Below are 16,281 nucleotides of genomic sequence, written 5' to 3' on the forward strand. Positions count from 1 at the left end.
CAAAAGCAGCAATGGTGACATGAGGAAAAACCTCTTCATACAGCGAATGGTTATGGTCTGGAATGCACTGCCTGAGAGTGTGGTTCAATTGAGGCAGTCAAGAGGGAATTGGATCATTATTTGAAAAGGAAGAATGTGCAGCGTTAGGGGGTGAAGGCAAGGGAATGGCACAATGTTAATTGCTCATTCGGAGAGCTGGTGCAGATGGGGCGAATGGCCTCTTTCTGCGCTGTAACAATCCTGTTAATTCTGTGATGTGAATTGGCAAATGAGGCCAATTTTAGACAAAGGACTTAAAGTCTTGCATCAACAGAACTTATGATCAATAAATATTTGATAAGGTGCCACATAAAAGATTGCTAAACAAAGTAAGAGATCATGGTGTCAGGGGTAATATATTAGCGTGCTTCACCTTTCCACTGTGGTCACCACCTTGATGTGGTGGAGAGGCTTGGGTGCTCTGACAACCCCTTGAATGTCATCGCCGGGAGCTTTTTGCTCCTGGTATGGCCACCTATGGTGGTGGCATTGTCGCTGGAGTAGTAATTCGGAGAATCAGGATAATGCTCTGGGGACCCGTGTTCGATTCCCACCATGGTGAACATTAAAATTCAATTTTTAAAAATCTGTAATTAAAAGTCCAATGATGACCATGAAACCACCTGGTTTAGGGAAGGAAATCTGTCCTCCTTACCAAGTTTGGCCCACATGTGACGCCAGACTCACAGGAATGTGGTTGACTCTTTAGTACCCTATGAAATAGTCTTGCAAGCCACTCAGTTGTATCAAAGGGCTAAAAAGTCCCAAGGGAATGAAAGCGGACAGACCACCTGACGTCGACCTCAGCACCGGAAACGATAACAGCAAACTCAGCCCTGTCAACCCTGCAAAGTCCTCCTTACTAACGCCTGGGGGCTAGTGCCAAAGTTGGGAAAGCTGTCTCACAGACGAGTCAAGCAACAGACTGACATATTCATAATCATGGAATCATACCTTATAGATCACGTTCCAGACACCACCATCACCATATACAGTCAGGAGGGAGTTGCCCAGGGAGTCCTCAACATCGACTCTGGACCCCATGAAGTTTCACCTGGTCAAACGTGGGCAAGGAAGCTCCCTGCTGACTACCACATACCACCCACCCACAGCTGATGAACCGGTGCTCCTCCATGTTGATCACTGCTTGGAGGAAACACTGAGGGTGGCAAAGGCGCAAAATGTATGCTGGGTGGGGGAGTTCAATGTCCATCACCACGAGTGGTTCAGTAGCACCATTACTGACCAAGTTGGCCATCGTGAGGGAACCAACACACTTGACCTCATCCTCATCAAACTAACGGCCGCAGATGCATCTGCCCATGACAGTATCGGTAGGAGTGGCCACCAAACAGTCCATTGAGGATACCCTCCATTGTGTTCCGTGCTAAACCACCGTGCTAAATGGGATGGATTTCAAAAAGACCTAGCAACTGAAGACTGGGCACCCATGAGGTGCTGTGGGCCATCAGCAGCAGCAGAATTGTACTCGACCACAATCTGTAACCTCATGGCCCAGCATATCTCCCACTCTACCATTACCATCAAGTTAGGGTTCAACCCTGGTTCAATGAAGAGTGCAGGAGGGCATGCCAGGAACAGCATCAGGCATACCTAAAAATGAGGTATCAACCTGGTGAAGCTACAACACAGGACTACTTGCATGTCAAACAGAAAAAGCAGCAAGTAATAGACAGAGCTAAGCGATTCCACACCAACAGATCTGCAGTTATGCCACATTCAGTTGCAAATGGTGGTGGACAATTAAACAACTCACTGGGGGAGGAGGCTCCACAAATATCCCCACCCTCAATGATAGGGGCCACCACATCAGTGCAAAAGATAAAGCTGAAGCATTTGCTACAATCTTCAGCCAGAAGTGCCTTGTGGATGATCCATCTCAGCCTCCTACAGAGCTCCTCAGCATCACAGATGCCAGTCTGGCAATAGTACTGAAGACTTGTACTCCAGAACTTGCCACACCCCTAGCCAAGTTTTTCCAGTGTAGCTACTGGCATCTACTCGGCTAGGTGGAAAATTGTCCAGGTATGTCCTGTACACAAAAAGCAGGACAAATTCAACCCGGCCAATTACCGCCCCATCAGTCTACTCTCAATCATCAGTAAAGTGATGAAAGGCGTCCTCAACAGTACGATCAAGCTGCACTTGCTTAGGAGTAATCTGCTCATTGATATCCAGTTTGGGTTCTGCCAGGACCACTCAACTCCTGACCTCATTACAGCCTTGGTTCAAACATGATCACAACAGCAGAGCTCCCGAGGCGAGGTGACAGTGACTGCCCTTGACATCAAGGCAGCATTTGACAGACTGTGGCATCAAGGAGCCCTAGCAAAACTGGAGTCAATGGGAATCAGGGGGAAAACTCTCCACAGGTTGGAGTCATACCTAGCACAAAGGAAGATGGTTGTGGTTGTTCGAGGTCAGTCATCTCAGCTTCAGGACATTACTGCAGGAGCTCCTCAGGGTAGTGTCCTAGGCCCGACCATCTTCAGCTGCTTCATCAACGACCTTCCTTCCATCATAGGATCAAAAGTGAGGATGTTCATGGACAATATGTTCAGTGACATTCACGACTCCTCAGATAAGGAAGCAGTCCACGTCCAAATGCAACATGATCTGGAGAACATACAGGCTTGGGCTGACAAGTAACATTTGCGCCACACAAGTGCCAGGCAATTACCATCTTCAACAAGTGAGAATCTAACCATCGCTCCTTGACATTCTATGGCATTACCGTCGCTGAATCCCCCACCATCAACATCCTGGGGGTTACCATTGATCAGAAACTGAACTGGACTAGCCATATAAATGCTGTGACTACAAAAGCAGGTCAGAGGCTAGGAATCCTGCACCAAATTACTCGCCTTCTGACACCCCAAAGCCTGCCCACCATCTACAAGGCACAAGTCAGGAGTGTAATGGAATACTCTCCACTTGCCTGGATAAGTGCAGCTCCAACAACACTCAAGAAACTTGACACCATTCAGGACAAAGCTAGCTCGCTTGATTGGCACCCTATCCACAAACATTGACTCCCTCCACCACTGACACACAGTGGTAGCAGTGTGCACCTTCTACAACATGCAGGAATTCATCAAGGCTCCTTAGACAGCACCTTCCAAACTAACAATCACTACCATCCAGAAGGATAAAGGCAGCAGATAAATGGGAACACCACCACCTGGAAGTTCCCCTCCAAGCCAATCACCATCCTGACTTGGAAACATATTGCCGTTCCTTCACTGTTGCTGGGTCAAGATGCTGGAACTCCCTTCCTAACAGCACTGTGGGTGTACCTATACCACATGGACTGCAGCGGTTCAAGGCAGCAGCTCACCACCACCTCTCAAGGGCAATTAGGGATGGGCAATAAATGCTGGTCTAGCCAGCGAAGCCCATATCCCTTGCACAAATTAAAAAGGACCGGTGACAAAGTATGGTCCAAAAGGTCCTCAATGGCAGAACTGAATGACTGTGAATCTCACCAGCTGCAGCGGCAAGGTGGTCCTGGTCAATCGTGGCTTGACATGTTACCAAAACCTGACCATCAACCCATCAAGATCGTGTGGGCAATGATGGCACCCTAAGGACCCCATGTTAAAAAAAAGTCACATGCAGGCATCTACCAGGGCCCACCTGCCAAGTCCTGTGGCGATGGAGAATTGGTGACAGGGGCAGGACTGTGAATCTGGGAGTCCCTAATCAAGGATCTGCACACAGACAACAGATGCATGAAAGCAGCTGGGACACTGTTAGAAATGAGTGTCTTTGGTCAGCAGCATCTATGAATGAACTGTTCTCTTCAGGATGCCCTTTGCTGTAAAAATAGATTGACGCATCTTCTCCTGGTTGGTTAACTACGCCCTGCAGAATCACCACCTTAACCATCAAAAAAAAACTCAAAAATTTTGCAACTTGGAATGTGACAATGCTCATAGATAACCTCAAGAGTGATCCCCTAAAGGAACAACTGCAATTTCATCACTTGAACTAACAAGGCTCCAATTTGACCTGCTTTCCTGGGGGCTGGGGGAGGGGTATCTGAAGGAGCAATTCCGCAAACAAGAAACTCAGCTTGTATTTGAATGTTGACAAAACAGAGCATATCAACCCACACCCGGTCATCCAAATATTCCACCTCCCAAATATATTGGGGAGATTCTGGAATATTGTTAGCACATTCCATACTTTGGCAGCCACCTTTCTCCAACACCATGTACTGGAAGGGAAAAGCTGACAGCGACCTCCGTGTACATGGTTTTGGTTTTGAAGGTTTTGCCATCCAGAAGAGGATCTCGGATACATTGCCAGAACTCCCCAGCTGTCTAAATGAAAGACATAATACTTCACCTACAGCTCAGCTGTAATCAACATGCTACTGTCATCAGCGCTCAAATCTGACCTTAAGTCCTCACTGCCACCCCAAAAAAAAATCATCCTTCTAGTGGACCATACTATTTATAACCTACCTGAAGGTGGCTATTCACCTCAAGGATCAACTGCCCTCTGATATCAATATTAAATACCCCCTAGATGGTTAACCTCAGTTGTCTCCCATGGTAAAACTAAACCAATCACCATAGGCATACATGATCTACAGTTTGCTGATAGCTGAAGTGTCATTGCCCACTCTGCAGCAGATTTGCGAGCCACTCCCAATCTCTTCAAATCCGCAAGCAAGAAATTCAGCTTGTATTTGAATGTTGACAAAACAGAACATATCAACCCACACCCGGTCATCCAAATATTCCACTTTCCAAATATATTGGAGAGATTCTGGAATATTCTTAGCACATTCCATACCTTGGCAGCCACCTTTCTCCAACACCAGACTAGCTCACATACTACGGCAAGAGTTTGAAGATCTCTGCAAATCAACAAAACTTCCAAGTGTACAGAGCAATTGTCATTACCATACTCCTGTACTGCAGTGAGACCTGGACTACGCACCAATGACACACAAGAACACTAAAGAAATTCCATCAGCAATGCCTTTGCAGCATCCTTCAGGTTCAATGGGAGGACCATCGAAAAAATGCTATTCTTCTTGAAGCCAAATGCAAACATTCGGGCAAAACCGGTCCTACGAAGAACTAGACAGGTGCCAAAAAGCATCTCCTCCACCAGGTTCTGTATTCTCAACTCTCAAATGGCCAAAGGAGGGCAAATAATATGCTTCAAAGACAGTATGAAACTCTGCTTGAGTGTGCCAGCATTGACATTAATGACTGGGAAGAGATTGCTATCAATCGTTCAAAATGGTGACAACTTGTCCATCAAGCTGCATCAATCTTTCAGTCACAAAGACTTAATGAGGCAGAGCAGTGGCAGAGAAGAAAAGGAATGAAATCCTGCACTCTATATCCCACTACCTTGTGGGACACATTGTGCCCAAAGGTTTGTGGGTTGAGAAACATGGTAGAAACACACAACCCTGAGTAGACCTCATCCTCCACTTCAGTTAAGTGCATAGATTGGAGAAGCTGGAGTTGTTTTCCTTGGAGAAGGCTCTGGGGAGATTTGATAGAGATGTTTATCATAAGGAGTGTCTGGTAAACATTTATCAGCACAATGTGCTGGAAAGATTGGCTAAGCTGAGAGTGGATAAAGTCACGTGATCCGCTTAGCTTGCTAAAATAAGTGGCGGTGGAGTAGTGGATGGGTTTGCAATATTATTCCTGTATTCCTTAGATGGGGCGGGGGTGGAATTTGCTAAAACCTGAGAAAGTGACAAATGTGACACCCTTGTTCAACAAAAGATACAAGGGCATTTCTGGTAACTATAGACTAATCAATTTAACTTCATGTTCTGGGTAAGGTTTTATAAACAATAATCAAGGAAAACATTAACAGGCCACTTGGATAGATTGCAGTTAATTAAGGAAAGCCAGCACAGGTCTGCAAAATGCAGATAGCCTTTGATTAATACAATTGAATTTTTAAGGTTGATGAAAGTAAGGCAATGGATTTTTTTTTTATCCATTCATGGAACGTGGGTGTCACTGGATGGGCCAGCATTTATTGCCCATCCTTATTTGCCTTTGAGAAGGTGGTGGTGAGCTGCCTTCTTGAACTGCTGCAGTCCATGTGCTGTAGGTACATCCACAGTACTGTTAGGGAGGGAATTCCAGGATTTTGACTCAACAACAGTGAAGGAACGGTGATATATTTCCAAGTCAGGATGGTGAGTGACTTGGAGCGAAGTGGTGGTGTTCCCATGTGTCTGCTGCCCTTGTCCTTCAGGATGGTAGTTATCATGGGTTTGGAAGGTGCGGTCTAAGGAACCTTAGTGATTTTCTGCAGTGCATCTTGTAGATGGCACACAATGCTGCTACTGTGCGTTGGTGGTGGTGGGAGTGAATGTTTGTGGATGTGGTGCCAATCAAGCGGGCTGCTTTGTCCTAGACAGTGTTAAGCTTCTTGAGTGTTGCTGGGGCTGCACTCATCCAGGCAAGTGGCGAGTATTCCATTACACTCCTGACATGTGCCTTGTGGTTGGTGGACAGGCTTTGGGGAGTCAGCAGGTGAGTTAATTGCTGCAAGATTCCGAACCTCTGACCTGCTCTTGTGGCCAGAGTATTTGTACGGCTAGTGCAGATCAGTTTCTGGTCAATGGTAACCCCCAGGATGCTGATTGTGGGGGATTCAGTGATGGTAATGCCATTAAATGTGAAGGGATGATGGTTAGATTCTCTGCTGTTGGAGATGGTCATTGCCTGGCATTTGTGTGCTACTTGTCAGCCCAAGCCTAGATATTGTCCAGGTCTTGCTGCTTTTGGACATGGACTGCTTCCGTATCTGAGGAGTCGTGAACAGTGCTGAACATTTGTGCAATCATCAGCGAACATCCCCACTTCTGACCTTACGATGGAAAGAGGCCATTAATGAAGCAGCTGAAGATAGTTGGGCTGAGGACACTACCCTGAGGATCTCCTGCAGTGATGTCCTGGAGCTGAGGTATTTGACCTTCAACAACCACAACCATCTTCCTTTGTGCAACATATGACTCCAACCAGTGAAGACTTTTCCTCCTGATTCCCATTGGCTCGTTTTGCTCGGGCTCCTTGATGCCACACGCAGTCAAATGCTGCCTTGATGTCAAGGGCAGTCACACACCTAAAGTTCAGCTCTTTTGCTGACGTTTGAACCAAGGCTGTAAGGAGGTTAGGAGCTGAGTGACCCTGGCAGAACCCAAACTGAGCGTCACAGAGCAAGTTAGTGCTAATAAAGTGCTGCTGGATAGCACCATTGATGCCCCCTTCCATTACTTTACTGATGATCCAGAGTAGACTGATGGGGTGGAAATTGGCCGGGTTGGAATTGTCCTGCTTTTTCTGTACAGGGCATACTTGGCCAATTTTCTACATAGCCGGGTAGATGCCAGTGTTGTAGCTGTACTGGAACAGCTTGGCTTAGGGGCATGGCAAGTTCTGGAGTACAAGTCTTCAGCACTATTGCTGGAATATTGTCAGGGCCCATAGCCTTTGCAGTATTAGTGCCTTCAGCTGTTTCTTGATATCACATGGAGTGAATTGAATTGGCTGAAGACTGGCATCTGTGATTCTGGGGACCTCCGGAGGAGGCCGAGATGGATCATCCACTCGGCACTTCTCTCTGAAGATTATTGCAAATGCTTCAGGCTTATCTTTTGCACCAATGTGCTGGGCTCCCCCATCATTGAGGATGGGGATATTCGTGGAGCCGCCTCCTCCACCAGCAAGTTGTTTAATTGTCCACCACCATTCACGACTGGATGTGGCAGGACTGCAGAGCTTAGGTCTGATTGGCTGGTTGTGGAATCGCTTAGCTCTATCACTTGCTGCTTTTGCTGTTTGGCACACAAGTAGTCCTGTGTTGTAGCTTCACCAGACTGACAGCTAATTTTTAGGCATGCCCTCCTGCACTCTTCATTGAACCAGGATTGATTCCCCGGCTTGATGCAAATGGTAGAGTGGGGATATGCCAGGCCATGAGGTTACAGATTGTGGTTGAGTACAATTCTGCTGCTGATGCCCACAGCACCTCAAAAAGGTGCCCAGTCAAGTTGCTAGATCTGTTTGAAATCTATCTCACTTAACACAGTGGTAGTGCCATGCAAGAGATGGAGGGTGTCTTCAATGTGAAGATAGGACTTTGTCTCCACAAGGATTGTGGGGCGGTCACTCCTAGCAATACTATCATAAACAGATGCATCCACAGCAGGCAGGTTGGTGAGAATGAGGTCAAGTATGCTTCTCCGTTTTGTTTGTTCACTCACCACCTGCTGCAGACTCAGTCTAGCAGCTGCGTCCTTTAGGACTCGGCCAGCTCAGCTTAGTGGTGTTGTTACCGAGCCGCTCTTGGAGATGGGCATTGAGGTCCCACACCCAGAGTACATTCTGTGCCCTTATCACCCTCAGCGCTTCCTCCAAGTGGTGCTCAACGTGAGGAGTGCTGATTCATCAGTTGAGGGAGATGGTATGTGACAATCAGCAGGTGGTTTCCTTGCCCATGTTTGACCCTGATGCCATGAGACCTCATGGGATCCAGAGTTGACATTGAGGACTTCCAGGCAAATTCCCTTCCGACTATATACCACTGTGCCGTCACCTCTGCTGGGACTGTCCTGCTGGTGGGACAGGCATGGTGATTGTGGTGTCTGTAAGGTATGATTCCTTGAGTATAGCTTTGTCAGGCTGTTTCTTGACTAGTCTATGAGACAGCTCTCCCAATTTTGGCACAAGTCCCCAGATGTTAGTAAGAAGGACTTTGCAGGGTCAACAGGGCTGAGTTTGCCATTGTCGTTGCTGGTGCCTAGGTCGTTGCTGGGTGGCCTGTCCGGTTTCATTCCTTATCCAATTTTCTGTAGCAGTTTGATACAACCCAGTGACTTGCTAGGCAATTACTGAGGGCATTTAAGAGTCAACAACACATTGCTGTGCATCTGGAGTCACGTGTAGACCAAGCCAGGTGAAGACAGCATATTTTCTTCCTTAAAGGACATTAGTGAACCAGATGAGTTTTTACAAGAATTGACAATTGTTTCATGGTCTTCATTCGAGTTTTGTTGACTATACGGATTTTAAAAAAAAGACTTTGATGAAGTACCTCATAAAAGGCTGACTAACAAAATTGAAATTCATGAAATTGGGTCACCATCAGATTGGGTAAAAAATTTACTTATGGACCGAAAACAGCAAGCGATGGTAAATGGAGGATGATAAACAGTGGTATGTGGGCTATGAGCACTTTCTTTTTTGATATATATAAATGACTTGGATATCAGAATACAGATTAAAATTTCAAACTTGCCAATGATATCAAACTTGAAATTGTAACAAACGGTGAGGAAGATACCAATCGACAGCAAAAGGATATAGATAGGCTGTGCAGAACCTGTAATAAGCTCTGGGTAATCTACAAATGGAGTATTGCATCCAGCTCTGGTCACCACACATTAGCAAGGATGTGAGAATCCTTGAGTAGATGCAGAATGGTTCCAGGAATGCAGGATTTTAGCTACAAGGTGAAGTTGGAGAAGCTGGGGCTGACCTTGGAGCAAAGGAAATTAAGGGGATAACAGGTTAACAGGTTTAGGTCATGGATACAAGGACAAACTGCTCCCGTTTACTGACAGTACAAAGGCTAGGGAACATAGATTTAAGGTTTTGGGCAAAAGATATAGAAGAGATATGTGGAAGAACTCCTTTTTAAAATCATAGCAATTGGTAATGACATTGGCTCACTGCCCACAAGCGTGCTGAAAGCCGAGATGATTAATGATTTAAAAAGTAAATTGGCTTGTCAGTTTAAGGACATAAACTTGCAGAGCTGTGGGGTTAGAACAGGGGTATGGAACTGACTGGATTGTTCTACAGAGAGCTGGCACAGACTCGACGGGCCAGATGGATTTCTTCTGAGGCGTAATAACTATGACTTTCGTGAAATTTAATCATGTTATTTTGAAAAATTAACTTTGATGTCTGTGAAAACATTTTGATATTTTACATTTCATGTGCATGGCAGGTTGGCAAAAGAGAGTGATTTCATTCTCCTAATAGACTTGATAAATCCTGTGTCAAAAGTTGTATGTACCAGAAGACACTGAATGAGAAGCTACTATTGTCTTGCAGCTAAAAACTGTTGTTTCAAATTAAACTTGTTTAAGTTAGAAAAGGATTACATTGTATGACTCAATTATTGGTGTTCTGTATTCTAAAGAAAGAGAAAATCCTGCATATTCAGCCGGTAAGTCAAATTTGACATTTTCAACCTTTTGTTCAAATCCATTCATGGCCTAGCCACCCCTTTGTTTATCCTCCTCCAGCTCACAACCCTCCAGAACTGTGTTCTTCCCAATTCTGGTCCCTTGTACATTCCTACCTTTTTCCATCCCATTTGTAGTCACCAATGTCGTCTAGGCACCAAAGCCTAGAATTCTCTCCCTAAACTATTCTTCCTTCAAGGCAGCCTTTAAGATCTACCTCTTTCAGCAATCTGTCTCCATCTTTAGCTCAATCAATTTTTTGCCTCATGACTCCCCTATGAAGTGCATTGGGACATTATAATGCATTTAAAGGATTTATATAAATGCAAGCTATTGTGATAAGAGAGAGGTGGACGCAGAAGAGAGAAAAAATATAAGAGGGAAAACAAAATATTATCAACAGAAGTACACATGACCTCACCTTTGCTTTTGGTTTTCATAAAACTGAGAGAATTTAAGAGACTGCTGCTTCCAAAAGTTCTGTTATGAGAAAACAAAATATATTTATTATGTTGTGGGTTGAAAGAAATGATGCATAATGATTGAAATTGCCACATACAAGAGTTTCTGCTTCCAAATCCTTCAGAGTTTGTGCATCTTCTTCAAAGTTCTTCAGTTCCTGGACAACTGTTTCCTCGAACATGTTCAATTTCTGCAACCTTTTAGAAATAAGATAAACATTAAAAGTTGTAATAAGCAGCATGCAAAAAAATGCAAATACAAAAGAAATTTTGTTTCCACAAATTGATATTGGCTAAAATCAAATTCATAGCAATTACAAGTGACAATGGAACACGGGTAGGCAATTCAGTTCCCTTCAGCCTATCCTACCATTCAATTAGATCAAGGCTGATCTGCACCTTTACTTCATCTACATGCCTTGGTTCCAAATCCTTTTACTACTTTTTTCCCATTGATATATTTTTCTGTCAAAATAAAGATGAGGTTAATGAAGCCCACAATCATCTAAGGTGACAAAATGATTCAGAGAAAACAAATGAATTTTTTTTGGGACGTGGGCATCACTGGCTAGGCCAGCACTTATAGCACATCTCTAATTGCTCGAGGTGGTCGTGATGGTGAGCTGCCTTCTTGAACCGCTGCAGTGTAGGTATACACACAGTACTGATACGGACAGAGTTCCAGGTTTTTGACTCAGCAACAGTTATATATTTCCAAATCAGGATGGTGAGTGGCTTGGAGGGAAACTTCCATGTGATGGTGTTCCCATGTGTCTGCTGCCTTTGTCCTTCCAGATGGTATTGGTCATGGGTTTGGAAAGTGCTGTCACAGGAGCCTTGCAGTGCATCTTGTAGATGGTTCACACTGCTGCTACTGTTAGTCAGTGATAAAGGGAGTGAATGTTTGTGGATGTGGTGCCAATCAAGCGGACTGCTTTATCCTGGATGGTATCAAGCTTCTTGAGTGTTGTGGGAACTGCAATCATCCAGGCAAGTGGGGAGTATTCCATCACACTCCTGACTTGTGCCTTGTGGATGGTGGACAGGCTTTGGGGAGTCAGGATGCAAGTTACCCGCCACAGGATTCCTAGCCTCTGACCTGCTCTTGTAGCTACAGTATTTATATGGCTGGTCCAGTGCAGTTTCTGGTCAATGGTAACTCCCAGGATGTTACCGGTGAGGGATTCAGTGTTGGTAAAGCAATTGAACATCAAGGGGCGACGATTAGATTCTCTCGTTTCAGATTGTCATTGTCTGACACTTGTGTGGCATAAATGTTACTTGCCACATGTCAGACAAAGCTTGGATATTGTCCAGATCTTGCTGCATTTGGATATGGACCACTTCAGTATTTGAGGAGCTGCGAATGGTGAACATTGTGCAATCATCAATGAACATCCCCACTTTTGACTTTATGATGGAAGGAAGTCCATTGATGAAACAGCTGAAGATTGTTGGGCCTGGGACACTACCCTGAGGAACTGCTGCGGTGATGTCCTGGAACTGAGAGGATTGATCTCCAACAACCGCAACCACCGTCCTTTATGCCAGGTATGACTCCAGCCAGTGGAGACTTTTCCTCCCGATTCCCATTGTCTTAAATTTTGCTAGGACTCCTTCATACCACACTCGGTTGCTGCCTTGATGTCAGTCACACTCACCTCAAAAATGAAAAAAAAACTTAAAAGCAGACGAAGAGAGAAAGTTAAAGGAAGAAGTCATAGTGCCAGGCCAGACTCAGCATCGTACACATAAGGTGACTATGACACTGGTCAAATCTTTTTGGGAATCATTAGAAATGAAAGACGTCCAAAGATTGGAAACCATAGGATGGTTACAGCATAGGATGATGACATTCATCCTGTCATGTCCATGTCAGCTCTCTGCAAAAACTCAGCCAATCCCATTCTTCTGCCCCTTCTCATCCCCTTTCCCAACAACCCTGCATTTTTTTTCCTCCTCAGGTGCTTATTCAATTTATTTTAGAAAGCTCCAATAGGATCAGAGTTTGTGGTGGAGGCAGACACAAACAACTCGCTGCCTAAAAAGTTTCTCATGTCGCCACTGGTTCTTTTGCCAATCACCTGAAATTAGAGTCACAGAGTTTCAGCCTATTGAGTCCACGTGGCTCTCTGTATGGAAATCCAGTCACTTGTATTCTCTGGCCTTCTCTCTCTGGAGCACCGTAATAAATGTGCACAATGTAACACATTCCCCCCCCACACCCCCCAGCATTCCACAACTGAAGCCAAATAGTTCTAGAAACATCTAGTTTAGTTTTTTTTAGTATTATATGGAACTACAACATTACCCTTAATACTGTCCCATTCCTTCCTCATTTTCCTTCTCTATCATTCTTAATTATTTGGTAACCAGGAATATTAAGAGCCTGGCCTTTTTGTTCAAATCGTTTCTCTCTTAATGCAGCCACGTCATAATCCCATGGAGCAATTTGTTTGTGCAGCTCAGCAAGCTTATTAGTTACACTACAGACATGAACATGCATACAATTTAGGATCTCCTTCAACACTTTTGCTATTTTTCTTAATCTGGTCCCTTAAGATTTTGGGATATTTCTGATTTTACTGCTGTTTCATTTCTGCTATTCTCTGGTTCCGTTCCCCCTGCCAAATTAGTTTAAACACCCCCTGACAGTAGCACTTAACCTCTCACTGAGGACATTGGTCCCTGCTTTCTTCAGATGCAATCTGCCCATACTGTACATTTCCCTTTACCCAGAAACAGTCCAATGCCCCAGAATCTGAAACCCTTCCTCCTCACCACTTCTCCAGGTAAGGTCATTTACACGGAGTTTCCAAATTACCAATGAATTCTATTAAAAATCAGTTGAGCCTTTACACAACATGTACAAACAATCATAATTTTCTATGTAGTACGTCATTTTCTGCACTTAATGACGAAAGCATTTATACAGCAAAAACATATGAATACATTCCTTTTACAATACCTTCATTAATGAATAATTTATTGACAACAACTTAAATAGGATGAATAAAGCACATCTTCCAGGGCTAAGTAAATAAACACAGTTCCCAATCAGTTAGATCTAAATCACATTTACATAGCATCTGTTAATGTTATACTTTTCAATGTAAATAATTTATTTATTTTCTTATATTCTACATTAATTCTCAGGATTATTGAAGGTATATTAAGGATACTTTTCAGTGCATAGCTGTTCATCGTCAACCATTACACAGAAGTTCATACCTGCACTCGTGAATCTGATTCAATAACTTAGATATTTTTCTTTCAGTAGATTGCAGGGATTGTTGGGTGTGTTCCTCCATTTTCCTGTAACAAAACTAAGTCAAACATTGAATTAATTAACGATTCACATGTCCCTTCACTTATCACCATAACATGATAAAATTTCAGAGTGAGAAATATGGTTCCATAACTAATGTTAAATAAAGGCAATTACAAAGATATGAAGACAGAGTTGACTGAAGTAGACTGGGTAAATAGGGAAGATGGTAGAGAAGCAGTGGCAGATAATTAAGCAGATATTTCATAACCCTCAACAAAAATATATTCCATTGAGAAAGATTCTACTTGAATGATGACCATCCATGGCTAGCTAAGGAAATTAAGGGTGGTATCAAATTTAAAGAAAAAATTTACAATGCTGTGAAAAATAATGGTAGGCCAGAAGGTTGGAAAAGTTTTAGAAACCAAAGGATGATGAAATAAAAAACAGTGAATGTATTGGTTGTAATCTTCCAAAAAAAATCCTGACAACTCTGGAGGGTTGGGGCGGGGGTCCCAGTGGATTGGAGAACCACCAATGTAACACCAATATTCAAGAAAGGAGGGAGACAGAAAGCAGCAAAGAATAGGCCAGTTAGCCGAATGTCTGTCACTGGAAAAATGTTAGAATCCATTATTAAGGAGGTAGTAGCAGACATTTAGAAAATCAGGCAGGGTGAACATTGTTTTGTGAAAGGGAAATCATGGTTGATAGATTTATTAGGTTTCTTCAAGGATGCAACAAGCAGGATGGATAAAGGTGAACCAGTAGATGTAGTGTATTTGGATATCTAACAGGCATTTAATAAGGTGCCACATAAAGATAAGAGCTTGTGTTGGGGATGATATATTAGCATGGATAGAAGACTGTGATAGGAAGAGTGATAGGAAAGAGTCAGGATAAATGGGTAATTTTCAGATTACTGTTACAAGAGAAGTGCTACAGCAATCAGGGTTCCAACTATTTACATTCTATATTAATGACGTGGATGAAGGGACTGAGTGTATTGCAACCAAATGTGGTTACGATACAAAGATAGGTGGGAAAGCAAGATTTGAGCAGGATACTAAGAGTCTCAAAAGGATAGATAGGTTAAGTGAGTGGGCAAAAATTAGGCAGATGAAATATAATGTGGGAAAATGTGAATGTATCCACCTTGACAGAACGAAGAGAAATATAGGATAATATTTAAATGGAGAGAGACTGCAGAATGCTGCAGTATGGAGGGGTCTGGGTGACTTTGCACATGAATCACAAAACGTTAGCATGCAGGCACAGCAAGTAATTGGAAAGACTAACAAAATGTCAGCTTTATAGCAAGGGGATGGACTATAAAAGTAGGGAAGGCTTGTTAAAATTGGTGAGTCCACATCTAGAGCACGGTGAACAATTTTGGCCACTTTATTTAAGGAGGGACAAACTTGCATTGGAAGCAGTTCAGAGGAAGTACGCTAGCCTAATCCCTGAGATGCAGAAAGATTGAGCCTCTATGGAGTTTAGAAAGATGTGAGGTGATCTTATTGAAACATACACGATTCTGAGGGGGCTTGACAGGGCAGATTTTGAGAGGGCATTTCCCCTCATTGGAGATACTAGAATTGGGGCAGAGTTTCAAAATAAGGCATTTCCCAATTAAAATGAAGAGGGAGAATTTCTTTGGGGGGCTGGGTCGTTGATTACATTCAAGGCTGAGTTAAACAGTTTTTTTTTTATTAACAAGTGAGTTGAGCATTATGGAGGGCAGGCAGCAAACATAGAAAATAGGAGAAGTAGGCCATTCGGCCCTTCGAGCCTACCCTGCCATTCATTATGATCATGGTTGATCATCCAGCTCAATAGCCTGTTCCGCTTTCTCCCCATATCATTTGATCCCTTTCACCACAAGAGCTATATCTAACTCCTCCTTGAAAACATACAATGTTTTGGCTTCAACTACTTTCTGTGGTAGCGAATTCCACCGGCTCACCACCCTCTGGGTGAAGAAATTTCTCCTCATCTCAGTAAAGTTAAGGCCACAATGAGATCAGCCATGATCTTACTGAATGGCTCAAAGAGTCAAAAGGTCAAAGGGTCCTGCTCCTATTTCTTATGCTCTTAATTCAGGATATTCCCAAGTTTCTGTCCTGCACTACAAACTCTATAATTGTAGAGTGGATTGAATTCCTATTTCTGTTTCTCTCTTCAATGCATAAGATAGCATTGTTCAAATCCTAAAACAACAACCTACTTGTTTTAAAGACCTA

This window comes from Carcharodon carcharias, chromosome 3 (assembly GCF_017639515.1).
Source record: "Carcharodon carcharias isolate sCarCar2 chromosome 3, sCarCar2.pri, whole genome shotgun sequence".
In the NCBI taxonomy this organism is placed as follows: Eukaryota; Metazoa; Chordata; class Chondrichthyes; order Lamniformes; family Lamnidae; genus Carcharodon; species Carcharodon carcharias.